The sequence below is a fragment of the Peromyscus californicus genome, unplaced genomic scaffold (genome assembly GCF_007827085.1).
Source record: "Peromyscus californicus insignis strain IS unplaced genomic scaffold, ASM782708v3 Scaffold_8__1_contigs__length_139910024, whole genome shotgun sequence".
NCBI lineage: Eukaryota > Metazoa > Chordata > Mammalia > Rodentia > Cricetidae > Peromyscus > Peromyscus californicus.
Genome location: NW_026294606.1, coordinates 14,732,903 through 14,750,290, shown reverse-complemented (window position 1 = coordinate 14,750,290; position 17,388 = coordinate 14,732,903). Strand labels below are relative to the sequence as shown.

The window sequence follows — 17,388 nt, the reverse complement described above, 5'->3', positions numbered from 1 at the left end:
AGGCTTCTCTTCACCTCTTGATCTTAAAAAAAGAAAAGAAAAAAAAAAAGCTTTTTCAAATACTTGACAGTTCAGTCATCTTAGCCCACAGAGCATTTAGCACTGAACTGAAGAGGCAATACCAGCTCAGTGCCTAAGTGAAGTGGCATTTTGAGAGCTTACCAGACAGGGGGCATAATTACAGGGTGACTCTGGCAGTCACTCTGATAACATTTGAGCCTGAAGTGAAAGCAATTGCTTCTTCCTACTTGTAATAAAAAGCTCTGATGCGTCTGCCCTTCACATGGAGTCTATGACTCGTGCCCCCCCCCACTTTACACTATAAGAAAAAAAGCATCGAAGCATAAATAGTGAGTAATCTATAAAAGCTAAGGCACTAAAGGGGTGGCCACGCCCCTACTCCATCAGGCGCTGAATAGGCCATAATTCCGGCATTGTTCCGGTGCAGCTGCGAGGCGTCAGCCAGGAACACACTCTGAAGCCTGAGTGACGCTGGAACCTGCCTCTACTCTCGGTCTCCAATCCAGACATTAAATCCTGCCAAATGGTTATTTTTACCACCACTTGGACCCAATCTTTACTCTTCAGTCTTTATCCTCAGCTCCTCCCTAAGTGAAAACTGCTCAGGGTTCCATAGCAGGTGTGAACTTAGAGGGTTGCTTTTAACAGGATGAGGCTGAGCTGGGAAGCTGGGGCTGTGGAGAACTGGGGGAAAAAACGGAGCTGTCACCAACTGAGGATGGCCACAGCAGTGCTGTAAGAGCTATCTAGAAGGAGGGAGATGGGGAGAGAGAAGGAAAGGAGAAGGGGGGGGAAGCAGAAAGGAAGGATGGATGGATTCTATTCGCTAATTTTCTAACTGGTCAGCGATGGGTTAGTTAAGCCCCGGGAGTAAGGACAGGGCTTTTTGGACACAGGAGATTAAAAGTTCCTCAGCTAGGCTGGGGATGTGGCTCAGCTGGTATAGTGTTTTCATGGGATAGCATGCATGAAGCACTGGGCTCAAGTCCCAGAATGTATGAACTGGGCATGGCGGTACACACGTGAAATCCTAGCTCCTGAGAGTTGGAGGCAAGAGGATCGGTAATTCAAAATCATCTTTGGCTACAAAGCAAGTTTACGAACAACCTGAACTCCATGAGACTGACTCAAACAGAGTTCCCCAGCAGACTGTGAGAGGGGAGCAGGCTACACCCTCGCTGCCTCACACAGATCTGTAGTGGCACAGATGGCTGCGCCCTCACTGGCACACACAGGACTGTGATAGGCACCCAGGGACAGGGGCAGGTCTGGACAGGGCAGACATCAGTCTCTTCCCTCTTCCTGAACACATCTCTGCAAGAAAGCTTCTTACCTCTCACAGGACCATTGGCCACGAAGACACATATGGGGCCTCAGATGCCCCTGGAATGCTGAGCTGAGTCTCCACCCCAACTCACTCTGTGTCTGACGGTCCCCATGCAGCCTCCCTCCCTGAGAGACAGTGTGTGTCCCAGCGGCACCCATCTGTGGCTGCAGGGGTGAAATGGTATCCATTAGCTTAGTAAACGGACACAGATATGTGTGGCCTCCCCCAAGCCTGGAGGTGGGGAGCTCGTATCAGACCCAGCTGCCAGCCACTCATGGCACAAATATACCCTTGGCTCTTCCACGCCACAGAAAGCTGCCAGTAAGTGACACAGGATCCTATTACAGTCGATGCTCTGACCCCAAGGCCACATGTGTGTAACCCAGTCTTCTAAAACAGTGCCCGCCAACAACAGACTGACTCTCACCAAGAGCCTGAGACAAGCCCTCACTTTGCAGATACGGAAACTCTTTCCTGAGCCTGAGCTCTGAGTCCCTGGGCTCAAGGATGAGGAGACGCCCTGGGACCTAGCCCAACCCTGGGGCAGAGGGACTGGGAACCAGCTGCCCGCCCTAGATAACCCTGGTTTTCAGGACTCGAAGCCAGATGTCCTTCAGTGGACCACCCCCTGCACCAGAACAAGGTCAGGGAAGAAAGAGCCGTAGATTGTGGCCAAGAACTGTTTGGGTCACCCCTGCACAGATCCTTGACTTCTGTGTACAGGATACAGCCCATAACAACCTGCTCAAACCCTTAGTTTACCCTTCCCCACCCCACCCCCCACACAACTAAACACACATTCTTTTCACCTCAAGTGAATTTCAGCCAACAATGCCTGTGTTCTCAGTTGTTCTGGAAAATGAGAACTCTCTAGCTGTCTTAATTTACAGATTGATATGGAGCAGTGGTTCTCAACCTTCCTAATGCTGTGACCCCTTAATACAGTTCCTCATGTTGTGGGGACCCCCCCAGCCATAAAATTATTTTTGTTGCTGCTTCACAACTGCAATGAATGAACTGTTATGGATCGTAACGGAAAAAGCTGATATGCAGATTGTCTTAGGCAACCCCAGTAAAAGGGTCTTTCAACCCTTTTAAAGGGGTCATGACCCACAGGTTGAGAACCACTGATATAGAGCCTAAGAGTCATACAGCTGAGCTGGATACTGTAGTGTATGTCCATAATCTCAGCCCTTGAAAGGTAGAGGATTTGGAGTTCCAACTCCACTACATGTGAGTATGAGGCTAGCCTAGGCTACATGTGACTGTCTTGTCTCATTAAAAAAAGGAAGGGAGGGAGGAGGGGAGGGAGGAGGGGAGGGATGGGGAGGAAGGGAGAAAAAAAGGAAGGAGGGAAGGGTGAGTGTGCCTGAGACAACCTGGAGTGTCCAGAGGTCTGCAGCAGAAAGTGCAGACAGGCCACACCGTGTGGCCTTTGACAAAGTTTTCCCCTTGATCATGTAAAGAGCAAGTTTCTTTCCATGATCCTCCAGTTCCCCACAGAAAAGCCAAAAGCCCCCTTTTTCCCTGGTTTATTTTCATTCTCTTTAGAGGTGACTCTCAGGGAGAGCAACACTACTAACACTGACGAAAAGAAAGGGGGGCAAAAAGACGCTTGTCCCCTGACATGGGGTCCCACCGCCCATGGGGACCTCACCAGCAATGATACATTACTTAAGTACACTATTTTACCTTCCTGTCCATTTGAAAACAAAATCAAAGAGTGGACCAAGGGTGGAGAAATCTCATCAAAACCTACTACATATTGTTCAATAAACACCTAGATAATTAATTCTGTGTGGAGCTGAGGACCCCAGAATCACAGCAGACAGCCCTGGTGGCCTCCCAACAGCCTCACTCAGGAGGCTTCAAATTACACACCCTCCTCCTCAGAAAGAGTCCTACCAGCTCCACCCCTTGGAAATTAGCCACACAGACCCCAAACCAGGTCCCAAAGCCACTTGAAATCCAGGGTACTTACCGACTTCCTTTGGGAATGAAAGTCATTTTAAAACAAACAGGAGGAGTCCGTGCCTTCTGTTGCCCTGAGCAGGCAACCTTGGAGGCTGGCACACTTTCAGAGGGACAGCTTCCGCAGGAGCTCCACTGGGTCCCAGAGGGCAACAAGCAGATGTCAAGAGCCGAGCTGTACTTCCAGGGCCTGATGGGCCCCGCCTGGGGTCTTGTGGGTGGTCCTGCCTCCCTGGCAGCGCCCTCCTCTTCTGCTGGCCACAGCTGCAGAGACTGAGCCCTGACAAAGCCAGCATGTGGAGAGCTAGGGAGGCAGGCGGGCGGGGCTCAGCCCGGGATGCCACAGACTGGTCCCCATAGCAACACTGCCGAGGAGCAAGGCTGGTGGTGCCGAGCTGGTAGTGAGTGGGGCAGTGGCCTGGGTAAGCAGGAATCCATGTGGTTTGGGGCTCCAGGAGGGCACGGGGAAAAAAAGGCTACTTATTATTCCTGACACCATCACCCACCTACCACTTCTGACAGACTCAGGGTTCTGAAGCTGCAGAGATCTTTAAATACTCTTAATATCACAGAGAACTCCTTTTCGTGGTGTGGGGACACTTGACTCTGTGTAAAGGAGGCTATAGTGAAAATAAATGTGTATTTTCTTTTCTATGCTTTTTGGTTTTTGTTTGGTTTTGGTTTTGGTGTTTTGTTTTGTTTTGTTGAGACAGGGTTCCTCTGTGTAGCTCTGGCTGTCCTGGTACTCTCTCTGTAGACCAAGTTGGCCTTGAACTCACAGAGATCCACCTGCCTCTGCCTCCCAAGTGCTGGGATAAAAGGTGTGCACCACCACCGCTCTGCCAAAACAAGCATTTCCTTAAGGAGATCTTTGTATGGATGCTGTGCCAGAGTGTATATGCATATGTGTAGTATAAAGAGTGTGTGATGTACACAGTGTGTGGTGTGTAAGCACATATGTGATACCTATCGTGTATGTCTGGGTATGTGACGTGTGTGGTATGTATCTATATTGTAGGTATGTGGTGTGTATATGGTGTTATGTTTTGTAAGGGCTCTAAGAAGCCCGGACAGTCTCTACCATGGTGTTTACTTGTTGTAAACGGGAAGGTGGAGTAAGCCCTAAAGAATCCCACAGTCCCACGTGCCCACCAGCTGACCAGAAGCGTGAGTCAGTGGCTCTGGGTGGCCAGTCCTGTCCAGCCATCTGCCTCCAAGCCCAGAGCTTCTCAGGTTTTGTTCATTTGTCTATAAACCCACCGTCTCACTACACATGTGGGATTCATTAGAACAAGGCCAAAGTCCCACAGATATTCCTGAAGTGCTCTCCACATGTCAGCAGTAGGACAGAGAGGAAGTCAGAAACCTAGGGATCTAAGATGTTACTTGTGAAATTAAAGTGCAACAAAGAATCCATTCTAAAGGAAATGGTTGTCCCTGTGAGCAGCATTAGTCGGGCCTGAGCTCATTCCCTCCTGGAGGGCTGGGTCTTGCGCCAACTCTCTGTCAAGATCTCTGAGTGAGTTCTTATTCCTCTATGCTGGAGGAGTCTGTGGATACCAAAGCCAGGGTCTCTGATGCAGGGCCCAGCTCACAGGCATCGCCTAGGTAATTTCTGCAGGTGCGGTCAGTATTTGTATGTACTTTTTTTTTTTCTTTAACCAGAATCTAGCCCACATGTAGACACAGTTTTCCCACCCTGCATCCAACTGTAGACATTGTTCTGTTAATTCTGATTCTCCACCACTGAGACCCTTTCCACCCAGTCCTTCTGCTTCCTGGCCTGTTCTTTCCTCAGCCTTCTCCACCTTCCCCATTTTCAGACCCTGACAGGAGTTGGAAAGGGGTGGAAACCAGGAATGAGGCACTTCTCTCTCCCCAGTGTGCTGGGTTCTATACTCCAGTCCTGAACCACAGGCCCACGCAGCCCCAGCTGCCAACCAGGATGACGACCACAGAAAGTGACTCATTTTACATGACCACGTGGCCATTTAGAGATGGATGGAGAACTTTTTGCCGTCCTAAAATACCTCACACCACCCAGAGCATGAAGGCCTCACCCCTCCAGATCTCAGGTTCTATTTGTTTGTTCAGAGGTTTATTTAGCTCGTTGTTTTCCTTTGTTGTTTGTTTGAGACACGCCTCTCTGGCCAGCCTGAAACTCTGATGCTTTTACCTCCCCCTCCCAAGTACTGGGATTATAGGTGTGTGTCACCATATCTAGTTTATGTGGGGCTGGGGATCCAACCCAGCGCTCCCTGCATCCTAGGCAAACACTGGACTACACCCCCACATCCAGACCCCGAATCCCTGGTCTTTATGACCACGGTTTTTATTTGTTCCTGAGTGTCGTGTTAGGGAAGGAATAACAGTGATCTAACGTCCTGTACCCCAATCCCACAGCTGCAGCGGCCCACAAGGTGGTGGGGTCTCCTTGTGTGTGCCCCTGCACGCAGTGCTAGGCAGGAGAGACTCCGATCAGGGGAGGTGCTTGGCCCCCCAAAACTGCTTACCTCTCAACCCTTCCCGCCTGGAGGAGGCTCTGGCTTCGAAGCTGTAAATGTCATCTGACCTCCACTATGTCGGGAAAATCCCTGAAAATAACAGCATTGGCTTGAGGTCTGGGATGAGTGTCTTTGTCTCCTGAGGAGCCCTTGATGTGAAGAACCGAGGCACTCTATGTCATGTGGTCACCGGAATAACCAGAGGGTGGCCCAGCAACACAGGGAGTCACTCAAAATAGGCAGCGCTGTGGTTAGCACTCGGAAAAAAAATGATTGCTGGAGATGTGGGGCAGGCAGAGCATGTGAGGGGCCATGGGAAGTGCTCCCTCCTCTTCCTCCTGCTGTGATGACAGGCCGTAAACAAAACGGGAGGAGTTCCTTTGTTTCTGGGGTCTTCATTATGTGACAGGCACTTTCCATAAATGCTTTCATTTAATTGTCCAAATTCAGATCATTTTGCCCCAAACTAACCATCTCTTGAGAAGAAAAAGAAAAAAAAAGAAAGCTACTGGGATGTAGCTCAGTTGGTAGAGCACTTGCCTAGCATACAGAAAGTCTTGGGTTCGAACTCCAGCACTACAGAAACCAGGAATGGTGGCATGTTCCTATAATCCTAGTGTTTGGTGGAGACATCAGGATCAGAAGTTCAAGATCATTCTTGGCTATATAGTGAGTTGAAGGCTAGCCTGGGACCCTGTATCAAAAATAAGAAAAAAAAAACTGCTTTGTAATTTCTAAAACACTGGGAGGGGAGCAGCACAGTCTCATTTCCAGGATTCACTCCAAATTCTGCTCCCCAAAAGAAGCCCTCAGTGGTTCGAACCACATGTCACACAGAACTCACCCCCAGAGGATCTGAGCCTACAGTGGACTTTGTAGTTCAAAATTTAAATTTGAGGTTTGAGGATTGTGGGTTTCCCAGCGGCACACAGAAGATTGTGGGCCGTGTTTTAACTCTGAGCTTCATCGGCTGGGTTTGAAGAGACCCTGGCAGCTGGCTGTGCCTGTGAGACATTTCTCCTTTGCTACAGAGGCTCATGACATTCTCCTCTCCCCTCCCTCCCTCCCTCCCTCCCTCCCTCCCTCTGCGCGCGCAGGGTGTGTGTGTGTGTGTGTGTGTGTGTGTGTGTGTGTGTGTGTGTGTGTGTGTGTTGTTTCTTGGGCTGGGCTGTGAACTGCAGGATAACTGGCCCTTGAGTTCCCAGGCCACTTTACCACCCAGCCTTCCATCCCACATGAGAGTGCTAGAATTAAAGATGTGAGGGCTTAGTGCACTCAAAGTGTTCACAGTGATTAATCCATCACTTATCCTATAAATATTTAGTAAGCAATACTTAAATTTTTATTTAATATATATGATATTTTATTTCTGTCTTTTGTTCTCATACAGAACACAAATTCTGGATAGACCTTTTTTTTTTTTTTTTAATGTAGCTCAGGATCCTTCTGCCTCAGCCTCCTGGGTAATAAGACTCCAGCTGTGCACTGTCACACCTTCCCAAATTCTGTTTGGAGGTGGGTTTTCCTTTTCAGGATATTGTTGTGGGAATTCTGCCTTCGGTCTAATGACCAATGGAATGGAGCAGGTTGGCCCAATGGGCATGGTCAGACGAGGTGGGTTGGAGAAATGGCTCAGCTGTTAAGAGCACTGGCTGCTCTTCCAGAGGTCTTGAGTTCAATTCCCAGCAACCACAAGGTGACTCACAGCCACCCATAGTGGCATCTGATGCCCTCTTCTGACATAAACATGTACATGCTCATAGAGCACTCATATACATAAAATAAATAAATCTTTTTTAAAAAAAAAAAAGAGGAAGAAGGTCGTGCACGCCCTTCTTTCTTTTTCGAGACAAGGTTTCTCTATGTAGCTTTGGAGCCTGTCCTGGAACTTGCTCTGTAGATCAGGCTGGCCTCGAACTCACAGAGACCCACCTGCCTCTGCCTCCTGAGTGCTGGGATTATAGGCGTACCACCACTGCCCGGTGTAACTGTAATTCTTGCTTGATAATTGTTTTATTATATGTAATTTTACTATGTTAAAGTTAAAACTGTAGCTAGAGTTTTCCCGCCTGGCTCACAGTCAGGACAAATCTCTCTCACCTGCCAGTCCCACAGCCCCTCAGACCCGACCAAATAAACACAGAGACTTATATTGGTTACAAACTGTATGGCCGTGGCAGGCTTCTTGCTAACTGTTCTTATATCTTAAATTAATCCATTTCCATTAATCTATACCTTGCCACATGGCTCGTGGCTTACCGGCATCTTCACATGCTGTTTATCATCATGGCGGCTGGCAGTGTCTCTCTGACTCAGCCTTCCACTTCCCAGCTTTATTCTCCTCCTTGTCCCGCCTATACTTCCTGCCTAGCCAATGGCCAATCAGTGTTTTATTTATTGACCAATCAGCAACACATTTGACATACAGAACATCCCACAGCACTTCCCCTTTTCTTTTTTTTTCAAAAAGGAAGGTTTTAACCTTAACAAAGTAAAATTACATATAATTTGGGAATTTGGGCGTAGCTTCTCTTACTACTTCCTGTTGGAGGAGGGCACTGTATCTTATGGGGACATAAAGAAAATTTAAGGATTATGGAATAGTCCGTGAGGCTGTATCATCTGAGCCAGTTGCCTTCAAACCATTCTGGATGTTGGATCATCTGGGCCATGGTGTCATCGGAGACCTTTCAGGTGGTCTTGGCTGGTCAAACCTGATGTATCTTAATCTGGAACAAATCCATAGCCTCTGGCTTTCTGTGGGAACATAAGCAGAGTCTCCTTTCCAAAGTAACATATCCTTATATTCAAATTTTGAAGTCAAGGTACCTTTAAAATATACATTTTGGCATAACTCAGTTTCTTTTACAATCAAATATCTCTCTGCAGTTAAGAATCCCAAAGACAACACAATCCAGATTCTCTGTGTAATATTCATCTTTATGTAGCTTATTTTTTATATTAATTTTACTGTCTCTTTAAAGACTTTATTTTTTTAAACTATGTATTTGTTTATATAACTGTATATATCACCTTTGTTGTCTCTTTTAAGCCTACGTATATTTTACGCACATTGTAAACTATTACATCTGAATCTGTCTTATTGCGAATCTATTGCTTTAAACTGCAGCAGCTGTGGCTGCTGGCTCCGCCCACCTCAGCTTCCCAACATGGCGGTGGTATTCCGCCAGCTCTGGGAGCTATTGTGGGTCTATGCTTTTATCCAAGCAGCGTGTAGCCCAGAAACCTCTCTTTTTGTTTTGTACTAGCAAAGGCTAAATCTATCAAGCAGCTTAATGTGCCACTTGCAGAGGCCTCATTCCCGCCACAGGGCATATGCTAGGAACCCACAAGTAGCTCAAACCGGCAGCTGCCGCTCATTTGAGAGAGACAATTAGGAAGCTGTTTTTAGCTCTGTTTTAGAATCTTTTTTCTCAGTTTTTAGGTGGAAACTCTTGCCACCACGTTGGACGCCATTTGTAGCTAGAGTTTTCCTGCCTGGCCCACAGTCAGGACAAATCTCTCTCACCCGCCAGTCCCACAGTCGCTCAAACCTGACCAAGTAAATACAGAGACTTATATTGGTTACAAACTGTATGGCCATGGCAGGCTTCTTGCTAACTGTTCTTACAGCTTAAATTAATCCATTTCCATTAATCTATACCTTGCCACATGGCTCGTGGCTTACCGGCATCTTCACATGCTGCTTGTCCTGGTGGCAGCTGGCAGTGTCTCTCTGACTCAGTCTTCCACTTCCCAGCTTTATTCTCCTCCTTGTCCCGCCTATACTTCCTGCCTAGCCAATGGCCAATCAGTGTTTTATTTATTGACCAATCAGCAACACATTTGACACCTTTTCAGGATATTGTTGTGGGAATTCTGCCTTCGGTCTAATGACCAATGGAATGGAGCAGGTTGGTCCAATGGGCATGGTCAGACGAGGTGGGTTGGAGAAATGGCTCAGCTGTTAAGAGCACTGGCTGCTCTTCCAGAGGTCTTGAGTTCAATTCCCAGCAACCACAAGGTGACTCACAGCCACCCATAGTGGCATCTGATGCCCTCTTCTGACATAAACATGTACATGCTCATAGAGCACTCATATACATAAAATAAATAAATCTTTTTAAAAAAAAAAGAGGAAGAAGGTCATTCACGCCCTTTTTTAGGTGGAGGGTTCCTGATGCCATGGCTAGGTGACCCTGTGGGGAGTTTCCCCATCTTTCCCTAGTGGAGAAGAAGCAGCGGTAGCACTTCATTCTGTATTTGTGAGTGTATTGTATCGATTTCATCCTTTAATAAATCTTCCTGATCCAAAAGTTCTGTGGCCTGCCACAATACCTGGCACCCTGGAGTTGAAGACTGGATAGTTAAAGTTTTCCTTCATTATGATAAAAGGTAAATTAGATATAAAGCGTTAGATTCATAAAGATAGGATAGATAATTTTCTTTAACTTTGCCAAATACAAATAGACTAGATATTGTAACTATAATTCTTTTTTTGTTTGTTTGTTTGTTTGTTTGTTTTGGGGGGGTTGTTTTTTTTTTGAGACAAGGTTTCTCTGTGTAGCTTTGGAGCCTGTCCTGGAACTTGCTCTGTAGACCAGGCTGGCCTCGAACTCACAGAGATCCACCTGCCTCTGCCTCCGGAGTGCTGGGATTATAGGCGTACCACCACTGTCCAGTGTAACTGTAATTCTTGCTTGATAAATTGTTTTATTATATGTAATTTTACTATGTTAAAGTTAAAACCTTCCTTTTTGATTAGACAGAAAGGAGGAAATGCTGTGGGATGGTCTTTCTGTGCACTGTGAATATGTGTTGCTCTCATTGGTTGATAAATAAAGCTGCCAATTCTGCCAATTCAAAAAAATTCTGCCAATAGCCAGGCAGAATAAGGTTAGGCAGTACATTCAATCTGGAGATGAAGAAGGGCAGAATCAGGGGGCACACCAGCCAGCCACTGAAGAAGCAAGATGTGTAGAAAATGAGGTAACAAGCCACAAACCACATGGCAAAGCATAGATAAGAAATATGAGTTAATTTAAATGTAAGCACTAACTAATAATAAGCCTGAGTCATTGGCCAAACATTTATAATTAATATAAGCCTCTGAGTGATTATTTGGAAACAGCTGCAGGACGAAGTGGGATAGAGAAAAGCCTCCATCAGGATATTGCTCATTCCATCTTGTGTTGTCACATGCTAACATACCTGAGACGCCATTTCTGGCCTGTGGGCCCTGGCAGGCCTGATATATTATGTATCTCATGGTAGTACTCCAGTGCTGAGGGTTGCTCCCAGCTCAGCAGACTAACTTGGGGAGGAGTTGATTCTACCACTCTTTCTCCTATGAATCAGAGCTACCAAGGGAGAGGACCTGGGATGAATATGCTAGGCAACACAAAGTTCCTATTCATCCTGTAAAATGTTACAGGCATAGGCAAATGCTACAAAGAAAAGAGATTCTGGGCAAGAGTTATAGCTCAGTTGGTAGAGTACTTGTCTAGCATACACAAAGCCCCAGGTTCCATCCCAGGCATCAAACAAATCAGTCATGGTGGTAACCCCAGCTCTTGGGAGGTGGAAGCAGGAGAATTGGGGGTTTAAGGTCACTCTCAGCTGCCTGAGTTGGAGGCCAGCCTGTCTCAGAAGTAAATGAGCAAGAAATCCAGGCAGATGGTTTAATGAGTAAAAGTACTTAATGCACGAGCCTGATGAACTGAGTTCAGATCCCCAGAACCCACATAAAAAGCTGGATGTGATAGCACATAGCTGTAGTACAAATTCCCTATGGTATAAAGAGCATGCGTGCCAACTTAGAAACCAACACATAGACAAATTGGCTGAAAGACTGAGAAAACATGAACTGCAGAAAAGGCAAATTCAAGGCATGGTTTTCTCTGAGGAAGGAGGGAGGGGATGGGGGTTGGAGAATAGATTGTAGGGGTTGGAGAATAGATTGTAGGGAACTGTAGATTTCAAAAATGGCATTGTTCTCAAAGCCTGCGATAAAAATGACTCAGCATTGAGAGAGAGAGAAAGGCCAAACTCAGCAGGACAGTCATTTATGGGAACAAATGCTTCTAACACAGGCCCCACATTTTCCACTATGGAATGTTTTTCCCCCTGAAGACTTCTACCCATAATAAGAACTCGTCAGTGGGTTTTGTTTGTTTGTTCATTACTTTACGTTTCCCTTGATGAAAAATAAATAAATAGGGTGCTGGAGAGATGGCTCAGAGGTTAAGAGCACTGACTGTCCTTCCAGAGGTCACGAGTTCAGTTCCCAGCAACCACATGATGGCTCACAACCATCTGTAATGAGATCTGGCGCCATCTTCTGGCCTGCAGGCATACATGCAGACATATGCATAAAACCTGAAGTTAAATCCCCAGTACCACATACTCACATGGACGGACACACACACACACACACACACACACACACACACACACACACACAATCTCAAATGCAAATATAAATGCATCTGACTTGCAGGCAGGATCACCAGTCAAAGAGGCTGTACTTTGTAGCTGCTTCAGGGTGGAGGAGCTGCAGGCTGGACAGAGAAGCAAATGCCAGCTGATTGGTGGGCTGGAAGGAGGAGGAGAGGTCCCCAGCTCTTAGAATCAGGGAACTTGGAGACTCACAGAAGATGTGGATCCTCAAGGGTTCTCACCCACCGGTGACTCATGCGCCACAGCTGCTGGGACCCTTTGATTGCTCTGCAGACTCTGAAGCAGTTGAGCTAGCCTCTTCCTGCCCACAGTCATCACCCCATTCTGTGACCATAGGTGACCCCAAAGACTCAGAGTTTGAATGACTGCAGCAATGTTCACTCTCACTCCTAGATATCCCAGGGTCTCTAATCTGACTCTTTAGTCCCCACATGAGCCTCCTTTGGCCTAAAAGAATCTGTTCACAGAACTAGGCAGAGGGTGGCAGATATTGTCAGGCTGGGAGGCAAGGGGGTGGGGGCAGGATCTGAGACACCAGGGAGAAAAGGAAGGGATCACTGAGAAGGGCAGGAGGGCAGCCGTAATAGGACCCCTGTGCACTCCTGGTGAATGGCCATTATTCTATTGGGTTTTACCCACAAACACACGCTCAATGATAAAAGGGTTTAGCATCATAAAATAGTAACAGCATAGCCGTACCAAGTGCAGGACCATCTTGAGCGTCAGGCCCTGAAACTGCACAGTCATGGACCCATGAAGCTGCCCTGATTGTAGCATGGAGAGGTGGAAGGTCCTGTTTCAATATCTTGGTCTAACAGAGCAGGAAGCTATGAATTCCAAGAGCTAATACAATGATAAGACAGACGCAGCAGAAGTGGGTGAGACTGTGTAAGCACCAGGAGCATAGAATTGGATAGGGCCGTCAACGCTTCCTTAATAGGAGCTCATGGATCTTGAAGGATAAGTGGGAAATCTCTAGGAGGAGGCTGGGGCAGGCATTCTAGGTGTTGAAACAGAAGGTATAAAGGTTGCTGCAGCCAGAGTTCAGGTGGAGCTCATGTGGAAGATAAGTTTGATGGGTTCTAACTACCTTGATGGCTACATGAGGGACTCTGTTGTGGCCTGTGAAAGGATCAGTTTTCAGTTGTCTGTCATGAGCACATGGTAGGGAAGAAATGGTGATATGATTCTGGGACCAGAGTGGGTAACAGTGGGCTATGAGACAGGAAGTGGGAAGCTTCTGGATCATGGTAGGTTGTGATCAGCTGTCAATGAGTCCTGAGGCTGATGTCCCAGACCTTCCATACCACTTGGTTGGGTCCTGAATATCTAGCTGATATTTTTCCACTCTATTTGATGGAACTGAACTGTGCTCAGGAAGCTAGCTGCTGCCTAGAGGCCAGTGTTCATTCTGTATGTCAAAAGAGACTTGTTACTACTGCTTCAATTTCTTTATCTATATCATAAATGCTCAGTCTCCTGGTTTGGGTCTAAATGTGGTCCCCTGACCCCATGATTGTTTATAGCCTGGCACAGTGTTCATGTTGGCTGACAACATCCTGTCCAATATCTTAGGTACATTGCCCAGGCCCCAAACCAATATCCTGATATTTCCTCAGCCCAAGTTTCTGCTCCTCCTCCTACCTCCAGGCCACTCCAAGTGCCTCAAGTCTGAGTTCTGTGAGTTCCAGGCCCATGCAAAGCCCAGGGAAGGAGACTGAGAAGCACACAATTCAGCACTGCATCCAAAGACCAAAAAGGTATCAGGCTAGACCAGACACCATCGCCACATCCAAATGGATCAGCAATACCTGATACTTAGTGCTTCCTCCATCAAGAAATCGCAGATGTCAATACCAGCTATACTTAGATATCACATGGGCTATACCTGCCCTGGGCTGGGCACTGCAGTTCAGGAACTCAGGCACTTTCCCCATAGCCGGGCTGGTTCCTATTCTCAGACAACACACTTCTAACTATTATTGGGGCAAAGAAGAAATCTCAAGAGAAGTATAAGTAATGGTGGGGGTTGGGGCTTGAGAATGGGTCTGTGTAATGGCCTCGTATTTACTATGTAGCTGAGGATGACCTTGAATTTCTGATCCTCTTGCCTCCACCTCCTTATGCTGAGTTCTTAGGAGTGAACCACTGTGGTGATGTATTGTGTCCCCCAATATTGTGCACCCTAATAAAGTTTATCTGAGGATCAGATGAAAAAGCCAGCCACTATATTAAACATAGAAGTCAAGCAATGGTAGCACATGCCTTTAATCCCATCATTCGGGAGGCAGGGATCTATCTGGATATCTGTGAGTTCAAGGCCACACTGGGAACAGAGCCAGGCATGGTGATACACACCTTTAATCCCAGCACTAACCATAGAGGTCTGGAGGTCTGTACAGACAGACAGATAGTGATGTAGCTGGGTGGAGAGAGGAAATGAGATGGCAGAACAGAAAGGCATATAGGCATGGGTATACAGGAAGTAGGTCTCTTTGGAGACTGAGGTGAGGTTGTCTGTGGCTTTTCCTATTCTTCTGACCTCTCAGGTTTTTACCCCAATGTCTGGCTCCAGGTTTTTTATTAATAAGACCATTTAGCAATTGTTACAAACCACCATGCTCGATTAGAAAATACTTTAGGCTGAAATAAAAGATACATCTCAGATTTTGCTGGAGGTGGGTAAAACCATGTTGGCACTGGATGTTTGTGAGAGGTGTTTGTTAAAGAGAAGGAATGTATGGGTGGCCGTCTAAGCGTCTATCTTGAGAAACTAAGGAACAAAACAGCCCTAAAACAAACAGAAGGAAACAATGAAAGACAGCAGCAGACTCAGTGAGAAAATCAGCAAATCCAGCGCTTGGTCCTTCGAATAGATTCAACAAGTCGGCGAATGCTGAGCCCCTGTCTTAGTTGGGCTCTATTGCTGTGAAGAGACACCGGGACCATGGCAATTCTTTCTTATTTTTATTTATTTATTTTGTTTTTACAAGACAGGGTTTCTCTAACAGCCCTGGCTGTCCTGAAACTCACTCTGTAGACCAGGCTGGACTAGAACTCACAGAGATCCTCCTGCCTCTGCCTCCCAAGTGCTAGGACTAAAGGCATGCGCCACCACGGCCTGGCCCCATGGCAACTCTTATAGAGGAAAAATACTTAATTTTTTAATAGCTTACATTTTCAGAGATTTAGTCCATTATCATCACGGTGCAATGTGATGGCTTTCAGGCAGACATGGTGCTGGATAAGGAGCTAAAAGTCCTACATCTTGACCTATAGGCAACAGGGAGTGATCTGAGACACTGGGCATATCTTAAGCATATAAGACCTCAAAGCCCACCTCCACAATGACACACTTCCGCCAATGAGGTCACACCTACTCCAACAAACCACACCTCCTAATAGTGCCACTCCCCATGAGCTTATGGGGGCAATTACATTCAAACTACCACAGCCCCTAACAGGAGAAAGGGGATAAAACTCACCAATCTCATAAGCCAGTGAGATGGCTCAAAGGGTAAAAATACATGCCGCCAAACCTGATGGTCTGAGTTTGATCCCGAGGATTCACACGGTGCAAGCAGAGAACTGACTCCTACAAGTAGTTCTCTGACCTCTATGTGTGTGACGCTGCTTGTGTGTCTCCCCCCTTGACATGCATACAAAATAAATAAATATTTAATAAAAATAAAAAGAGAACAAATTGGGCCTGGAGAAATGGTTCAGCGGTTAAGAGCACTGACTGCTCTTCCAGAGGTCCTGAGTCCAATTCCCAGCAATCACATGGTGGCTCACAACCATCTATAATGGGGTCTGATTCCCTCTTCTAGTGTGTGTGTGAAGACAGATCACTCATATACATAAATATGTTTTTTGAAAAAGAGAGAGAACATATTTTTCCATTCTCATTTCAATTCTCTAATGAATTATCACTCTGAGGATTATGTGCACCAGCACCTACCCATTTGATATGATATCTTTGCTTCATGTGGTCTGTGAAGTGTGCCTCTTGGTCTGTAGAAATGTAACTTCACAGTATAAAATGACACAGTTATCTTCTATTGGTACTTTTTATCATACTTTTAACATTTTCAACTATGGTTCACTATGAAAAGTCCAGTGCAATGTGTCTGTTCCTGCCAGAACCAGCTTATAGCTCCAACAAGGGGTGACTAGCATGGCCTCCATGTATTCCATTTTCAGCTGTGGTTGGGAGTTTCCCTTGGGAATCTGTCCTGTATCTCTCTGTAGTTTCTGTCTCTGCTATCAGAAAGGAGAGTTCTTGTGTGTGTGCACATGTGTGTGTACGTGTATGCACTTGTGTGAGATTAATGTTGAATGTCTCCTCAACCGTTTCCCATATAATTGTCACACTGGCAGTACTAGGGATTGAACCTAAGTCCTTGAGCGTGCTTGGCAAATGTTCTATCACTAACCTCTATCCCCAGTCCCACCTTATTTTTTGAAACAAGGTTTCTCACTGAACCCAGAGTTGACCTGTTCAGTTAGACTGGCTGGCCAATGAGCCCCAGGGATTCTCCTGTCTGTCTCCCCAGCACTGGGATTACAAGCATGCACTGTCATATCTGCCTTGACAAGAGAGTTATTAAGGGCATTTTGTACCCCAGAAGGTGCAAGCAACTCACTCACAAGCAGCCCACCTCTGCTCAGCTGCAGTTCTCCAAGTGCTCCCACTTGTCAAACCCCGGAGGGCACCTCACTTGAGTCCCCTAGGACACACACCTGCTAGACGTACTCGATCATTGATTTTAGAAGGGTTCTTCAGGTGCCAATAATGAGTTCCACAGGGCTACACGCAACTTGGGTATCCTTTCAATGACCCACTTCACCACTGCTGTCTGTCACATGGCCAAGCCACTGGTCACTGCTCGTATGTCAGTGAAATCCTAACGTGAGGGCTCTTAGCATTGTGCTACCCTTCCACAACTGTAAGGAAAACAGCTTACTGGTCATCTCACTGGGTGGATTTGTTCTTACTGCCTTGGCTCTGAGTTTCATTAGTAGGTCATGTTATGGTGGCCTTGGGGTCGGATATTAGCCATTCACTTTAAAATAGCTATTTGTAAATTAAGCAGCCCTCCAGCT

General features: G+C 46.6%; 1 protein-coding gene across 2 annotated transcripts in view; it reads right to left on the bottom strand.

The window, feature by feature from the left end:
* The window catches only part of Fgd3 (FYVE, RhoGEF and PH domain containing 3), a 62,533-nt gene extending 58,888 nt beyond the window's left edge, over nt 1-3,645 (bottom strand). Inside the window, exon 1 of one of the 2 annotated variants that reach the window (XM_052728034.1) lies at nt 3,330-3,645. The gene's annotated coding sequence lies outside the window, so the exon portion shown is untranslated. Of the gene's footprint in view, nt 1-1,354; nt 1,474-3,329 lie in introns of those variants that run through there. The other variant, XM_052728037.1, reaches the window with a different exon arrangement.
* Nucleotides 3,646-17,388: the final 13,743 nt, after the last annotated feature.